Genomic DNA, 15,178 nt, shown 5'->3' on the forward strand with positions numbered 1-15,178 from the left:
ACTTCTTCTACTGGTAGGGGTTTCAGTACCTACAAGACAGCTCAAAGGATATGACTCAGGTTCTTCACTTTGCTTAATAGCTAAATTATTATTATTTTGTCCTGTTTGACTGCTTTCCTTTGCTTCTGCATTTTCTCACTTCTCTCGATTAAATTTATTGTTTGGCTAAAGTTTCTCTACAGACAAAAGGCAAACGGGGAAGATGGGGAAGGACCATAGTGTCCTGCTCTGTTTCAAGACTGGTAAGCATGTCTGTGTAAGCAAAAAAGTAGTGGTAGAGTCACTGCATATAGGCGATAATTAAGATGTTGCACGGTTTCCCAATATATTGTGAGCTTTAAAATGACATATTTGATTGAGGCTAATTTTCATCAAGATCAAAGAAAACAAGAAAGGCAAATCAATTGTGTCACCGTCATGAGTGTTTTAATTTAGTTGCCTCTGCATAGTGTTCTTGTGGAAATCTTGGAATTTGAGGAAGAAAATAACAAGTGTTGGTCTAGAGCTTGTGGAAGGAAACGACATTAGCAGAGGATGGTTTCGATCCATCGACCTCTGGGTTATGGGCCCAGCACGCTTCCGCTGCGCCACTCTGCTTTTCACACTGTGGTGTTTTCTTGCATCTCATTAATTTGTATAAAGATTGGTAGACACCCGAGTCTATCAATTCCTCTTGCTTCCCTTTTCCCACTCACTTCCTCTAACTTACGTCTTTCATTCTGAGTCGGCCCCTCATCTCCTTCTCAAAATTGCCGCCTGCACGCAAATCTCTAAGGCGTCTGCACTTTTGCAATTTCCTTAAGGAAACCGAAGCTCTGAAATCCTTTCTCAGGAACTTGGTATTCCAACCCTTAGCTTCTCCTACACCGATTTCTAGGGATGAATTTAGAACTCAGACTTCTTCTCCTCTCCCGCACCCGCCTTCCCGAGCCTCCCACAGCTCACTCGGACTCTGAAGTTCGAACTCCTTGGCTCCTCCACGTCAATGGCAAGGCCAGGGACAGGGCAGGGGCACCGCATGGTCGCGCCGCCTAGAAAAACTGAAGACTTGGGGGAAGAGAAGGAAAAGCAAATACTTCTGAGAATTGCAACTTGAAGAGTTAAGGGAGATATGAAGCCCAAGGTGATCTACCATAGCTGGATTCTTTGTTCACACTTCAGCGGACAACACCTGTTACCTGTTTATTCAAAACCAGATTTCTCTCCTTTCATTTTCATGGTTATATGCCACATTCTTTTGTATGATTTGTATTGCTCTCCCTCTCTTTTTTTTTTAAAGTCTTGGACATCGAAAGTGTTGTTTACTGGAGAGATGAAACATTTAAATGGATTTTTATGAAAATAGATTATCAATGCTCCAAACACCTTAGGAACCAGAAATCATCATTTTCCAAGGGCAGAGACTTAAAGGCAATGCAGATTAGGAGAAAACATGAGGATCTTGAATCAGGTGCTTATGTTTGAATTCAAGCAGAGAGAACTCGAGTTTCTTGAGATGAAGCTAGCCACCAACATTCAAAATGAGGAAGTGTGATTTTTGCTTCATAAGTCTACCCCAGAAGATGGTTGATCGATCCTATTCTGAGCTGTTCTTTCCTTTTCATATCCCCTCTGAATTCTGCAGGGCTCTGATCTTACCTTTTTTTTTTTTTTTCTTCCTCTGCTACAGAAGCCACAAACTTTGTCTTAACCTCTTTTTAAAGACAGAAACCATGGAATCATCACTTCCTCCGATATTTTCATTCCCAGTAACCTCCCCAACTACATTAACAGAATAAAACTACCACCTTCAAAAAGAGAATCATTGGCCCAAGGTCTTGTAAGCCAAAAACTTTTAGTCCTGAGTGTTCTCCCAGGAAGACCTTAGAAGGAAGGTTTGTAAATTCAGTGAGGTACTGCTGGGGTCCAGGCCTTGGTGGTGTTAGTGGCCTTCTATAAAAGTCTTCAGAAGCTCAATGCAGACTTTTTTTTTTTAGTCATCTGAACTGAATTGTACTGAATTGACCTTGAAGTGAATTTTATTCCAGAGAGGAGACAAAATATAAACTTTTAAAGGATACCAATAAAGAATATATTTAGGAACCAAAGGTAGAAAAGAACTTTGAAATAAAACATAAAAATCCAACTATAAAGACAAAGATTGACAACCATGACTATATTAAAATCAAGATCTTTTCATTAAAAATATCACACATAATTCCACACTCAAGGAATGGGACTATGTTCATCTTATATTTGTTTGGAAGTTGAGTTTTCAACTTTTCATCTGATTACTAACAGCAATGTGTTTGGAGAGTTTAAAAGAGGGAGAAAGAAGTCATGACTAGGATGTCAAGAGCTAAATGAGAGTATTTGACTAAGGGGAAGGGGAAGCTGTTAAGTTTGAAAGATCGTTAACTGGCAGAAAAGGAGGACTCAGCATATTTTCTAAGTGTTTGGAAATTGGGACACCATAGTTCAGAAAAGGCAAATTTGGTTTGTTGGGAATTTGGTTTGTTGCAAAACCGTCTAAATGCCAGAGGTTACAAATAGAAACATGCAGGTAAATGAAACATGAAGGTCTTTTGAGTGACTGCTACTTGTCACATGGTTTGCTAGGGAAAGCACCTACATAAATTTTTTTAAACCCTCAACAATCTTGAGGTAGGGAATTGCCCTCTAAATTTACAGATTAAAAATATGTTCACAGATGGTCAAAATAATGTAAAATATCAACACATCACACTTTTGTAAATGATGAAGCTTGAATTCAAACATAAGCACCTGATTCAAGATCCTCATGTTTTCTCCTAATCTGCATTGCCTTTAGAAAAGTATTTCAGATTCTCTACATGAAGACCAAAAACAGCAAAAGAAACAACTCACTTCTGATCGATGTGCACCCAAAATGGATCTTTAAATAGCTGTTTGCCAGTTCATGCATATGTGTTTGAGTTGTCTTCTGCAGGCAATGAAAAATTTCTGAAGGTTGTTAATTTGGAAGACTAACTAAAAACTATTATCAGACAGAATAGAAAGAAAACACTGGATGAATACCTCTCACCTTAACCAAAGCAGGAGGGATATTTAATCATAACAGCAAAAACATTTTTAAAAACTCAGTAAAGATTTTAAACCAAGACCTTATTCTAGTTCTCCATGCTCTATGTTTCTCTTTTTATGTGTCTTATAATAAACCACATCCTGCCTCTTCACTTCACGTCCCTTCTTTAAGCACACACTGAAAGAATGTAAAGGGGAAGATAAGTTAGAGCGAGAGAACAGTGGCAATGGAAGGAAAGGGAGAGAGGAGAGGGGAGAAAGCAGTGGATCTTGCAGGAACTGTGAAGATGCTGAAAATATTATTGTATAGGGACTTGAAGTCCCACACACAGGCTCAGTCCCCATTAATAAAATACTGTGCTAAGATAAAATACTGTGCGATACTGTGAGCACTGGGAAAAGCTCCTGAAAGACGTGCTGATAAAATCTGTATCCTAAATCCTCTGTTTCTTAAAGTTGATCGTGTAATGTGTAACTCATGGTCATGAGGGATGGAATGGGAGAAAAAGACTCAAGGTACGTGAGGTGGGCTCCCAATCTTCAAAGCAGCATCAACTCTGTCTCCCAGTGCACCTCCTCACCATAAAATTACTCCTTTCTTGTCTTTTGGCTTTGCAGATAATTCTTGGTTTACTCCTGTAATTTCTAGAAATAACTGTTCCTCTTCCTCTCAGATAGAACAGGCTTCAGTCATTGACAGAGTCATTACTGCTGAGATCTTGTCAGTGTCATGTCAGGATGGCCGAGTGGTCTAAGGCGCCAGACTCAAGATTCTATCTTCCCTCTCTTGGGGCTTCTGGTCTCCGAATGGAGGCGTGGGTTCGAATCCCACTTCTGACAAGACTCAGTTTTGTTCTTGGCACATATGTGTCTTTCATCTCACTCTTGCCTTTCCAGCTTCATTCTCCCGAGACTTGAGTATCCTCCCTTATTCTGTAGTTGGGTTCTTTCTACCTTTAAAGACAGTCCCCACTAGCAGTTCCACCCAGGCCTATACTTAGGAAGGTCCTGGTATCCCTGGAAGAGTCACTAACAAGTCATCTCTACAACCACCAGCCAAGCATTTGACAAATGGAAATTCCCAATCAGAGAACCTGGAGTATTCCCACATACAACTGGGCACATTAAAAAAAAAATCTCTTTGCCACCGATGACTCCCACTTCCCAGAGAGAAAGAGGCAGTGGATTTCTATTCCAAGGTTGTCTCTTACTCTGTCAGCCTGTTTATCTTAATGAAGCCCAGGAACTTGACTTAATAACAAAAGTACAATGTAACCAGAAAGCTCTCTCTTTCCTATAGAGACCTCAACCCAGACTGCTATGCGCTGGGGGAACATGGCCTCACCATTGGCAAATCAAACAATGTTCTCCTGCATGACCACACCAATGAAAAGGACCCAGACTTTCTCAGTGGTAGCTCAGCTTAAGAAGCTCCCACATAGTCCTATTTTTTTCCAGTGGGAAAGTTACTGGAAAATTCACTGATTTCCCCACATGGAGGAACTGAAAGAAACAAAATAGAAGCAATAATAATAATACTAATAAACCCACTGGAATCAGTTTGTAGCGTTTGTATTTTTGTATTAATGAGAAAGATATCCAAAAGAGTAAGTACACAGTTTCTGGTTTTCCCTTTTGATTTAAAGATAGCATCACAGTACCTATGGTACTATCTCCCAGGTTAAGTAAGAAATGACAAATTGGGGGATGTGGCAAGCACTCAGACCATCATTTCCTAAGTTTTTAAAAATCAAGCTCTGTAACAGTTTCCTGGCTAGAAGAAGGATCCTCAGAGCTTAGTATTCAGCATCCAGCCCAGGTGTTGGGTACTTTATAAAGGGAAGAAAACATTTTAAAGTGATTTCTATTTTATTTTACTTTTTAGATTTCCCCATTTATCTCAAAATATACTAGGAATGCTTTGGAACAGAAAATAAAACCAGTTACAGGAAAATAAACAGTCTCAATCTGAAACAATGGTTGGAAGAAGATGAAAATGGAGAACGGAGAAAAATAATTTGGAATTTCATGATTTCAGGGGAAATGCAGGACAGGAAAGAGTGGTGGATGTTTAGGAATCTGCAGAAGTGAGAGTGAAAAAAGTGGAATTTAATGATGGAAGGAAAAGTGACTTTGGATTCAAAAGGATAATTAATCACCCTTGGTAGTTTAGGGCTCATTTTGGTTATTGGTCCATGCATACTTTGTTTCAGAAACACCTTTTTTTTTTGGTCACAATCTGTATCCATCTCTTTCTTCTCCCCAAAACATATAGATCCTCTCTGAAGTATTTAATATTCTTTAGGAGAGAAATTACCCTCAAAAAAACTGCTGTTGATTTGTGTGATTTTCATTGGCACTGTTAATCCTTATGTTTTTATTTTACTCAACACAGTTTGAAAAATCTATTGTCTTGCTACAGTCACATCTGCTCCTATGTGCAGCTGCTACATAGTATGAAATTCATGGGTGGCCACTGACGTATACCTGGTGGATATCTAGCTTGCCTGTAATAATCTGGTACTGCAAAATCCTGCACTTAGACAAGGCCAACCATGGAGTTGAGCTGGAATTTCACTGAGGTACATTCCTAGGAGGAAGATTGCTGTGAAATGATTTAAAAGCTATACAGGAAGAAAAACTCATTTAATGTCAAAGCTGCAAAAGTTAAAAGTCTTAATTTTAAGACCAATATCTTACCAAGCTTATGTAGCTCTTCACAGAAGGCATTCTTTTTTACCTTAATAAAAATAAAGATATCTAAATCAAATCATTTTGAAAAGAAATCTCAGAGCGAGCTCAGTTTGACTCAGTTTTAACAGTATGAGCACTTCCTTTTGATAACCTAAAAATATTTTCATCAGTGTCATAGTCTTGAAGGACTCTCCCTCTTAGATTTTAGAGATGACATAAGAAGGTGACAATGAAATACTTTGTGAGAGCTTTATAACAGATTCTTTTCCGTGTACAGAAAAGCGGTGAGGATTTCATTCATTTTCTCCACAGTAAAAACCCAACATCCAACTGTGGATGACTCATCAGTTGACCCACTAAGGAAAAGACCACAGGTTGTTACGGTACTTTTTTTCTAGGAGGAGGGGATCTCAGAAGGCAGTGCTGGAGGTTGCCTCCACGTGATTCTGAAAGTACTCCAGGATTCTTTGACCGGGGAATTCTCACTGTCGAATATCGGTCAGGGCCCGGAAATATTTGAGTGTCTAGAGCTGAGTATCAGGAACTGTCCAGTACTTTTATTCTGAAAGTCGTAAGAACAAAATGAGAATGTGTCAGAAGTGGGATTCGAACCCACGCCTCCATTCGGAGACCAGAAGCCCCAAAGGCGGGAAGCAGAAGCTTGAGTCTGGCGCCTTAGACCACTCGGCCATTCTGACACGTTGACTCTACTGCTTGACAGCGTTGTACTGTAGACTCTAAGGGGTTGGCGTAGAGCTCCGTCCCAGAAGAAAAGTTTCTGAAATTTGTCGGACTGGGTGGGAGTTGTGAGTTCAGAGACTGACAAACAGAAAGGTAGCAGAACATGAGCGTTAATGCAGACCTGAGTAATTCTTTTTGCCCTGGAGACAGGGTGGTAGGGTATTGAGAAACACTGTTCCGCCCCACCCCCACCAACCAGAGCTCCCGGTCCAGTCCCCTGCCTTCCACCCCCCGCCCGCCAGAACAGGGACCCGGACTCACACAGATTTCTTCCTATGGCCTTGAACCCCACCTGTGACCTGGACCCCAGGGTCACTGTTTTCTTTGTGATTCAAACCTTCATTAAGCAGGTCCAGTTCGATGCTGCCTCAGGATCCGTGCAAACTTTAAGTGAATAAATAGTCAACCCCACTACTCTGGAAAAGAGAGGGTCATTCCCCTTGTTCTCAACCAGTCCAGACTCCGATTTCTTCGCCTGAAGCCGTACTTAAATCATTCATTCCACCCGTCACTGTTTTCTGCCCTGCAGGGTCGCCTGTGCTCTTCAGTAATAATCTTGCCTTTCTTCTCTCTAGAGCTTTCAGACGCTTCCCAGGAAATATTACCCCTCTGGGGTGACCGCAGCAATTCTGAAACATAATGTTTACATTTATATGACTGAAAAATATGTTTAAGTGATGGAAAATGAAATACACAAAGGGGAAAAAATAAAGAAATGCTTTTGTTGCAATGATTATTACGGGATTAAAGGATAGGATAAATTAAAACCTCCAATAACTTGGAGTATCACCAAGTTTCTATAATTAGGCTGTGAAGATCCAAATCTATAAGACACTTAACTTAGAGAACTATAACTTTTAAATTTGTAATTTTCTCATCTATTACCCTAATGCAAATGGAAAGCAGATTTTAAAAATAATGTTATTGTTTGTAGATTTTACTCTTTTTATTGTGATCATTTTTCTCTATACTAATAGTATGTTTACAAAGTATGCAATATGGAGTGTATATTTTAATATATATATATGTTGAATTTTTGCATTAATGTTTTCTATAGCTTGAGGCATAGGTATATTTCTATACACCTTTGAAGTCTATTTATGTACTTTTTGTAGAAATGAAAACCTCTGAAAATAGGTTTAAAATATTTGGGGTACTTGAAAATGGATATTATGAAAATGTAATGTAAGCAAGAAATCACAACTGAAATATGCCATAATTCAATTTTCTTTAATACACCCATTCTTGCAGGGCCCAGCACCATCAATATTTCATGAACCTCTGGGTAATATGTTCCCTAGACACCTGTTTAATATTAATGCAAACTTATTTTAATGTCTCAAAATTTTCTTTCTAAGTCCGGGGAACATTGGATAAATGAAATCTAAGGAGATAGAGGCTTCTAAGTGATTAGAATTAAGTCATTAAGAAAAAAACCTGTTGTAGATTGTATTTTCTAAAAACAGCCATATCAATATATCTCATGTCATGTATTTTTCTTCTAATGCAATTTTGAGACATTCCTTCTGGAGGTGGGGGTCTATGTTCCATCCCCTTGAATCTGGCTAGGCCTGTGCCTGCTATGGAAGGGATGCTATATGACTTTCTAAAGCTAGGTTGTAAAAGGTGATAGAAACTTTCAATACTTTTCTCTCAAGACATTTGTCCCCAGAACCCAACCACCATACTGTGAGGAAGCCCAAACTAAGCTACAGGGAGAAATCACATGGAAAATACCTGAGGACTCCAGTCCACAGCCAGCAACAACTGTCATATGTTTGAGTAACCCATTCTTCAGATGATTTCCTGCCACTGGTCTTATAGTCTTCCACTTGAGTTTCCAGAAATCACAGAGCAGAGACAAGCTGTCCCCACTGTGCTCTGTCCAAACTCTGTGAGAACCAACAAATGTGTAGAACCCAAATAAATGATAGGTGTTAAATTAGGGCATTAAGTTTTATATGATTTGTTATGTAGCAATAGTTAGGTATGGATCAGTCTTGGTCAAATCAGGAGAGAAGAATCAATAATGACAGGGAAAGTTGTTTATTTTTCCAGTTTAATTGAGATATATTTGACATATAATACTATATATATAAGTTTAAAGTATACAACATAATGATTTGATATATGTATATATTGCAAAATGATTACCATAATTAGTTTAATTAATATGTAACACCTCACAAAGTTACAAATTGTTTTTCTTTGTGATGAGAACTTTTAACATCTACTCTCTTAGTAACTTTAAAATATACAATATAGTATTGTTAACTACAGTTGTCAAGTTGTACATTATATCCCCATAAAGTATATTGCTTATAATGAATAGGGAAAGTGTAATATACGGAACTGTTAACTAAAGAAGGGGTTGGAGAAACAAGGAACTGATAAGTAAAAAGTAAAGCAAATACTATTGAATATAAGAATAGCAAATCACTACCCTTAGAACTGCTAAAGCACCTTAGGAAGTGCCCGCTCACCCATGGCTGAGATAAAGCACAGAAGGAAGAGCCCTCTATACTTCACCCTACTCCTAGCTAAGATCCAGACCTTGATGGGGAAGGCTTGGGCATGATTCACTGAAGAGCAGAGAAATTTCTGTGGGGTTGTGCCAGCAGAACTTGCTTGAAATCTGCCCTCTGGAACTTGCTGAAGATCATTCTTTCAGTGTTTCTTGGAAAACTCTTCCTGGAGAGGTCTCTCACTGAGAGCTCTCCACTAGAAAACACTCAAGGGGAATGCCCACCAGGGGAAGTTAGTGGCTGCTGCTGGCTGCTGGAGCCTGAAGCAGGGGAAAGCCATGACTGTGTAGGAGGTAGGCCCTGGGGAAGCAGCAGGCCAAGTAATGCCTGGGAACCAGGATGCAAATCCCCCTTCCTCCTGCAATGATTCTCCACTATTCTCTACTGCAGAGCTTTGGTGCCTATTAAAAGAAAACTATTTAAAGGATTCATACCCATTTCCACAAAGCAGGCAAAAAGGGTGAACTTGGGACTGAGAGACAGGAAATTCATGAGGAGTAGTGGATAATGCAAATTTTGTTACCTAAAAATGGGAACAAACCCTATAGCATGTGACTTTGGGGCTGGACAGCAGGCAGAAACTGGAAAGACCTTGAGAAGATGTTACTGAAAAGTCCTGAAGACAGTTTCTTCCTGTTGCCTGTCTCACCATATTTCACTGAGCTTATGCATTTCTTTAGGTGCAAGAAAATCAGAGGTGAATGCTATACCTAAATATAGGATGAAATCTGTGAAAACTGCAAATCACAGACTTTCTGGGATTTTCTGATCTTTCTTGAGACCACATCCCTTTCTTCTCTGATACTCAGGTAATGAGGAGGAGCTTCAGCAGAGAGGCCCTCCTGGAAAGGCAAGTTTAGGATTATGGAGAATCTGAACAAACTGGCTCCTCCAGAAGGCAGGAGGCAGACTTTTCATCCAAGATGTTTAGGAAGTTGCTGATGAGTAACGGTGATAAAATTGACCTCACATTTCTTTCACTCCCCTCACTCTCAACTTCATTAATATGCCCATTTCCTGTTTTGTTGTGTTTCTCTATATTTTTGTTTATGACACTCTAGATCATAAGAGATCAAATTGCCAACATTTGTTGGATCATAGGAAAAGCAAAACAATTCCAGAAAAATGTCTACTTCTGCTTCATTGACTACACTAAAGCCTTTGACTCTATGCTGCTGCTGCTAAGTCGCTTCAGTCGTGTCTGACTCTGTGGGACGCCATAGATGGCAGCCACCAGGCTCCCCTGTCCCTAGGATTCTCCAGGCAAGAACACTGGAGTGGGTTGCCATTTCCTTCTCCAATGCATGAAAGTGAAAAATGAAAGTGAAGTCACTCAGTCGTGTCTGACTCCTAGCGACCCCATGGACTGCAGCCTACCAGGCTCCTCCATCCATGGGATTTTTCAGGCAAAGTACTGGAGTAGGGTGCTATTGTCTTCCCCATTTGACTTTATGGATCACAACAAACTGTGGAAAATTCTTAAAGAGATGGGAATATTAGACCACCTTACCTGCCGCCTGAGAAATCTGTATGCAGGTCAAGAAGCAACAGTTGGAACCAGACATGGAACAACAGATGGGTTCCAAATCGGGAAAGGAGCACATCAAGGCTGTATATTTTCACCCTGCTTTTTTTTTAACTTATATGCAGAATACATCAGATGAAATGCTGGTGTAGTGAAGCACAAACTGTAATCAAGTTTGCCAAAAGAAATATCAATAACCTCAGATATGCAGATGATACCACCCTTATGGCAGAAAGCGAAGAGGCTCTAAAGAACCCCTTGATGAAAGTGAAAGAAGAGATTGAAAAAGCTGGCATAAAACTAAACATTCAAAAAACTAGAATAATGGCATCTGGTCCCATCATTTCATGGCAAATAGATGTGAAAACAATGGAAACAGTGAGAGACTTTATTTTCTTGGGCTCCAGAATCACTGTAGATGGTGACTGATGTGAGAGTTGTACCATAAAGAAAGCTGAGCACCAAAGAATTGATGCTTTTGAACTGTGGTGTTGGATAAGACTCTTGAGAGTCCCTTGGACTGCAAGGAATTAAAACCAGTCAATCCTAAAGAAAATCAGTCCTGAATATTCATTGGAAGGACTGATGCTGAAGCTGAAGCTTCAATATTTTGGCCACTTGATGTGAAGAACTGACTCATTGGAACTGACCCTTATGCCGGGAAAGATTGAAGGCGGGAGGAGAAGGGGACAACAGAGGATGAGATGGTTGGATGGCCTCACTGACTCAATGGACATGAGTTTGAGCAAGCTTCAGGAGCTGGTGATGGACAGGGAAGCCTGGCGTGCTGCAGCCCATGGGTTGCAAAGAGTTGGACAAGACTGAGTGGCTGAACTGAGGTCATAAGAACATTATTTTGCCCATATATGACTTTGGAGAGAGGGAGGTAGAGTGTGTTACTTTTTTACCCAGTGAGACCTTTAAAAGAGCAGGCTGGCTGGCTTTTCATAGATTCTGCAGCCTCTCCTCTGAATGATGGGAGAGCTGTATTCCAGATTGGGACCAAAGCATAGAAACTGGATTTCCCACTTCACCAGTGAATCTTATTTTGCTGAGTTGTTTTTAATGAATTACTTGAATTTGCTGGCAGTCGGGTTGCTTTTGGTTTTGCTTTTTGTTTTTAATTAAGAGTCGTTTTTTTAATGAGCCAGCTATCAAATCCTGAAAGAAGACAGGAAAACAATCCTTGCTTTGTATCAGGAGCACAGGGTCTCTGATCTGGGACTGGAGACCTAGGATTTGTGGTTGAGTTTTCTTCCTCACCAGGTCTCTTTACATTATTGTTGTTACTGGTCTGAGCTGAGTCCCTAAACAGGCTTTGTGTGTGTGCGTGCGTGTGTGTGACCCTCGCAGCCCCTGTGTGTGCTCAGTGTCTGACTCAGTGATCAGTGTGCTCATATTTATATGTGTGTGACTTTGTGTGCTCAGTGTGCTCCTGTCTGACTCTTTGAGACCCCGTGGACTATAGCCTGCCAGGCTCCTCTGTCCATGGGATTTCCCAGGCAAGAAGACTGGAGTGGGTTGCCGTTTCCTTCTCCATGCAGTTCCTTTACCTGGGTGGAAATTAACAAATTTTCTGATATCTTTGCCACAGCTCCTTTAGACAGAGTTTTACTATTTGGATTTCAGCCATACTCAGCGGGGAAGGAGAAACACAGCACTTTCTTTACGCCCTGGATCGAGGCTTTAAAAGGTATTTCAGCCTCAAAGACAAGGCTACAAACAGGCAGAGCCTCTCTTCCGCTTCAGTTTCAGGGAGGTCGCTCTTCGGGGGTCCTTCTTCACCTCATCCTTATCCTCAACTCTCAGTCTCCCTTCTGAAAACTGATATCGAGGAATTTGAGATAGATCTCGCGTGCTTTACCCCAAGGCTGTAAGAAATGAAGCCTGGAAAATCAGTGCGGAACATACTGCAGAGCAGAGGGCGTGACTGTAACTAAAGTGGCCCTGTGGCCCTCACCCGGAAACCTCGCATCATAGCGATGGGCAAGCTGTTCATTCCCTACTCTCGTCAACGTGCAACCTCTGACCCTCGACTGCTCTGAATTTTCAGGCAAAACTCTCAGAGGTGGATTAGGGGTCCTGTATTTCCTTTGACAAAAGCCAATCGAATATGATGTTAAAACTATCAGAGAGTTAGGGAATTTGTTTGATCACAGATCAGAAAATACAAAAGGGGTTGACAGTAGGGTGTCAAATTTTCCAAAAACGAATCAAAATAAAGCAACGAAACCCTAACAATTTCAGTATATAATCTGCTTTAAGACAAGGAGTTAAAAACTGAACTACTGGGGCTCCGTAGCTCAGGGGTTAGAGCACTGGTCTCGTAAACCAGGGGTCGTGAGTTCGAATCTCACTGGAGCCTTGGGGTGTTGCTTTTAGAGAAAACACATGACACAAATGAAGTTGCTGTGATACATGAATTCTTGATATCTGAAATTCAGGTATGGAACCTCATTTGGAATGCCACTAATACAATTAATACCAATATAAGCTTTTTGATGTGAAGAGCCAACCCATTGGAAAAGACCCTGGTGCTGGGAAAGATTGAAGGCAAAAGGAGAAGGAGCGGCAGAGGATGAAATGGTTGGATAGCATCAGTGACTCAACGGACCTGAGTCTGGGCAAACTCCGGGAGACAGTGAAGGACAGAGAAGCCTGGCATGCTGCAGTCCATGGGGTCGCAAAGAGTCGGACACGACTTAATGACTGAACAACAACAAGCCTTTTAATAAACCAGTTTCTACTGTGATTCAATTTGTTGTAACCTGGAGTCCTGACTAACTTAGGTGCTATAAGCCTAAGGAGATCCTGTAATTATCGATTTTATCATACTTACTTAATGGAGTCTAAGCTTCCTTGAAGACAGGAGTAATATCTTGCTTCATATTGTATCTCAGAGCTAGATACAACAATAGAAAACTCAAAAACTGAAAAAGCAAAGAGAATAAAGACTGAAAAAAAACAAGAACAGAGTGTTCAAGGGTTGCAGTACAACTAGAAAAGATGTAATATGTAAGTAAGGGGAACTCGAGAAGGAGAAGAGAGAAAGTAAGAGAAGAAATATTTGAGAGAATAATGACTGGGGATTTTCCTAAAATTAATGTCAGACACCTAACCACAGGTTGAGGAAGCTCAGAGAACACCAAAAATACATAATAAGACTACAACTAGCTACTTAATTTTTAAACTACAGAAAATAAAAGATAAAGTCCTGAAAGAAGTTAGAGGGAAAAACATCTTACCCATACAGAACCAGAAATAAGAATTATATCAGACTGCTCCTCAGAAACCATGCAAGCAAGAAGACAGTGAAGTTAAATATTTAAAATTTTGATGGGGAAAAAAAAAAAAAACCAACCCAGGGTTTTGTACCCTGCAAAATTATCCTTAGAAAGCAAGAAAAATACTTTCTAAGACCAACAACACTTTAGGGAATTTGTTGCTAGACTACCTGCCTTGCAAAAACAGCCAAACAAACTAAAAACATGCTAAAAGGACTTCTTAAGAGGGATGGAAAAAAAAAAAAAGGTCAGAAACTCAGGTCTATATAGACAAAGGAAGAGCACTGAAGAAGAAATAAGTGAAGATAAAATAAAAACTTGTATTTTTCTTATTCTTAATTGATTTACTATGTAACAGTTTGTTCAAAATAATAGTATTAACTATTTGATTATGCACGCTTATTTATATACCACACACCTCTCTCTATATATATTTGCTTGTGTATGTCTGTATATATGTGACATGAATGACAGCAATGATACAAGGTACAGGAGAGAGGAATTGGGATTATTTTGTTGTTATAAGGTATTCACACTATTCAGGACATGATATAGTGCTATTAGTGTTATCTGAAAGTAGACTTGGGTTACTTGTAAATATATATTGCAAACTACTGAAAAAAGTAAAAGAAGTGTAACTGTATGCTAAGATAGGAGAGAAAATAGAATCATATAAATGCTCAATTAAAACCTCAAAAGTGTAGATGACAAAAAGTAGGAAGAAAGAACAAGGATAGTAAATAGAAGCCAATAATGACTTAATAAATATTAATCCAACCACATCAATAATTACTCTGAATATTAATGGTCTAAGTACATCAATTATATAAGGGGGTTATTATCAAGAAGACAAGAAATAATAAGTTCTGGTGAAGGTGCGGAGAAATGGAAACCCTTCTGCACTGTAAGTGGAAATGTAAATTTACGCACTCATTATGGAAAACATCATGGAGGCTTCTAAAAAAATTAAAAATAGAACTACCATCACAGTTCAATTGCTCAGTCGTGTCCGACTCTTTTCGACCCCATGAATCGCAGCACGCCAGGCTCCCTGTCCATCACCAACTCCTGGAGTTCACTCAGACTCACGTCCATCGAGTCAGTGATGCCATCCAGCCATCTCATCCTCTGTCGTCCCCTTCTCCTCTTGCCCCCAATCCCTCCCAGCATCAGAGTGTTTTCCAATGAGTCAACTCTTCTCATGAGGTGGCCAAAGTACTGGAGTTTCAGCTTTAGCATCATTCTTTCCAAAGAAATCCCAGGGCTGATCTCCTTCAGAATGGACTGGTTGGATCTCCTTGCAGTCCAAGGGACTCTCAAGAGTCTTCTCCAACACCACAGTTCAAAAGCATCAATTCTTTGGAGAT

At 40.0% G+C, this 15,178-nt stretch overlaps 4 non-coding genes across 4 annotated transcripts; 2 read left to right on the plus strand and 2 right to left on the minus strand.

Annotated features, from left to right (window-relative positions):
* Positions 1 to 525: 525 nt before the first annotated feature.
* TRNAM-CAU lies at positions 526 to 597 on the minus strand. The gene has a single exon. It is a non-coding gene; the product is annotated as a tRNA-Met (tRNA).
* Positions 598 to 3,774: 3,177 nt separating this feature from the next.
* On the plus strand, positions 3,775 to 3,882 carry TRNAL-CAA. The gene is made up of 2 exons: positions 3,775 to 3,812; positions 3,837 to 3,882. It is a non-coding gene; the product is annotated as a tRNA-Leu (tRNA).
* A 2,445-nt stretch (positions 3,883 to 6,327) lies between these two features.
* Positions 6,328 to 6,434, minus strand: TRNAL-CAA. Its single transcript has 2 exons — positions 6,397 to 6,434; positions 6,328 to 6,373 (listed from the first exon to the last, which is right to left on the minus strand). It is a non-coding gene; the product is annotated as a tRNA-Leu (tRNA).
* A 6,385-nt stretch (positions 6,435 to 12,819) lies between these two features.
* On the plus strand, positions 12,820 to 12,892 carry TRNAT-CGU. The gene has a single exon. It is a non-coding gene; the product is annotated as a tRNA-Thr (tRNA).
* The last annotated feature ends 2,286 nt before the right edge of the window (positions 12,893 to 15,178 follow it).

The sequence above is a fragment of the Bison bison genome, unplaced genomic scaffold (genome assembly GCF_000754665.1).
Source record: "Bison bison bison isolate TAMUID 2011002044 unplaced genomic scaffold, Bison_UMD1.0 scf7180017863991, whole genome shotgun sequence".
Taxonomy (NCBI): domain Eukaryota; kingdom Metazoa; phylum Chordata; class Mammalia; order Artiodactyla; family Bovidae; genus Bison; species Bison bison.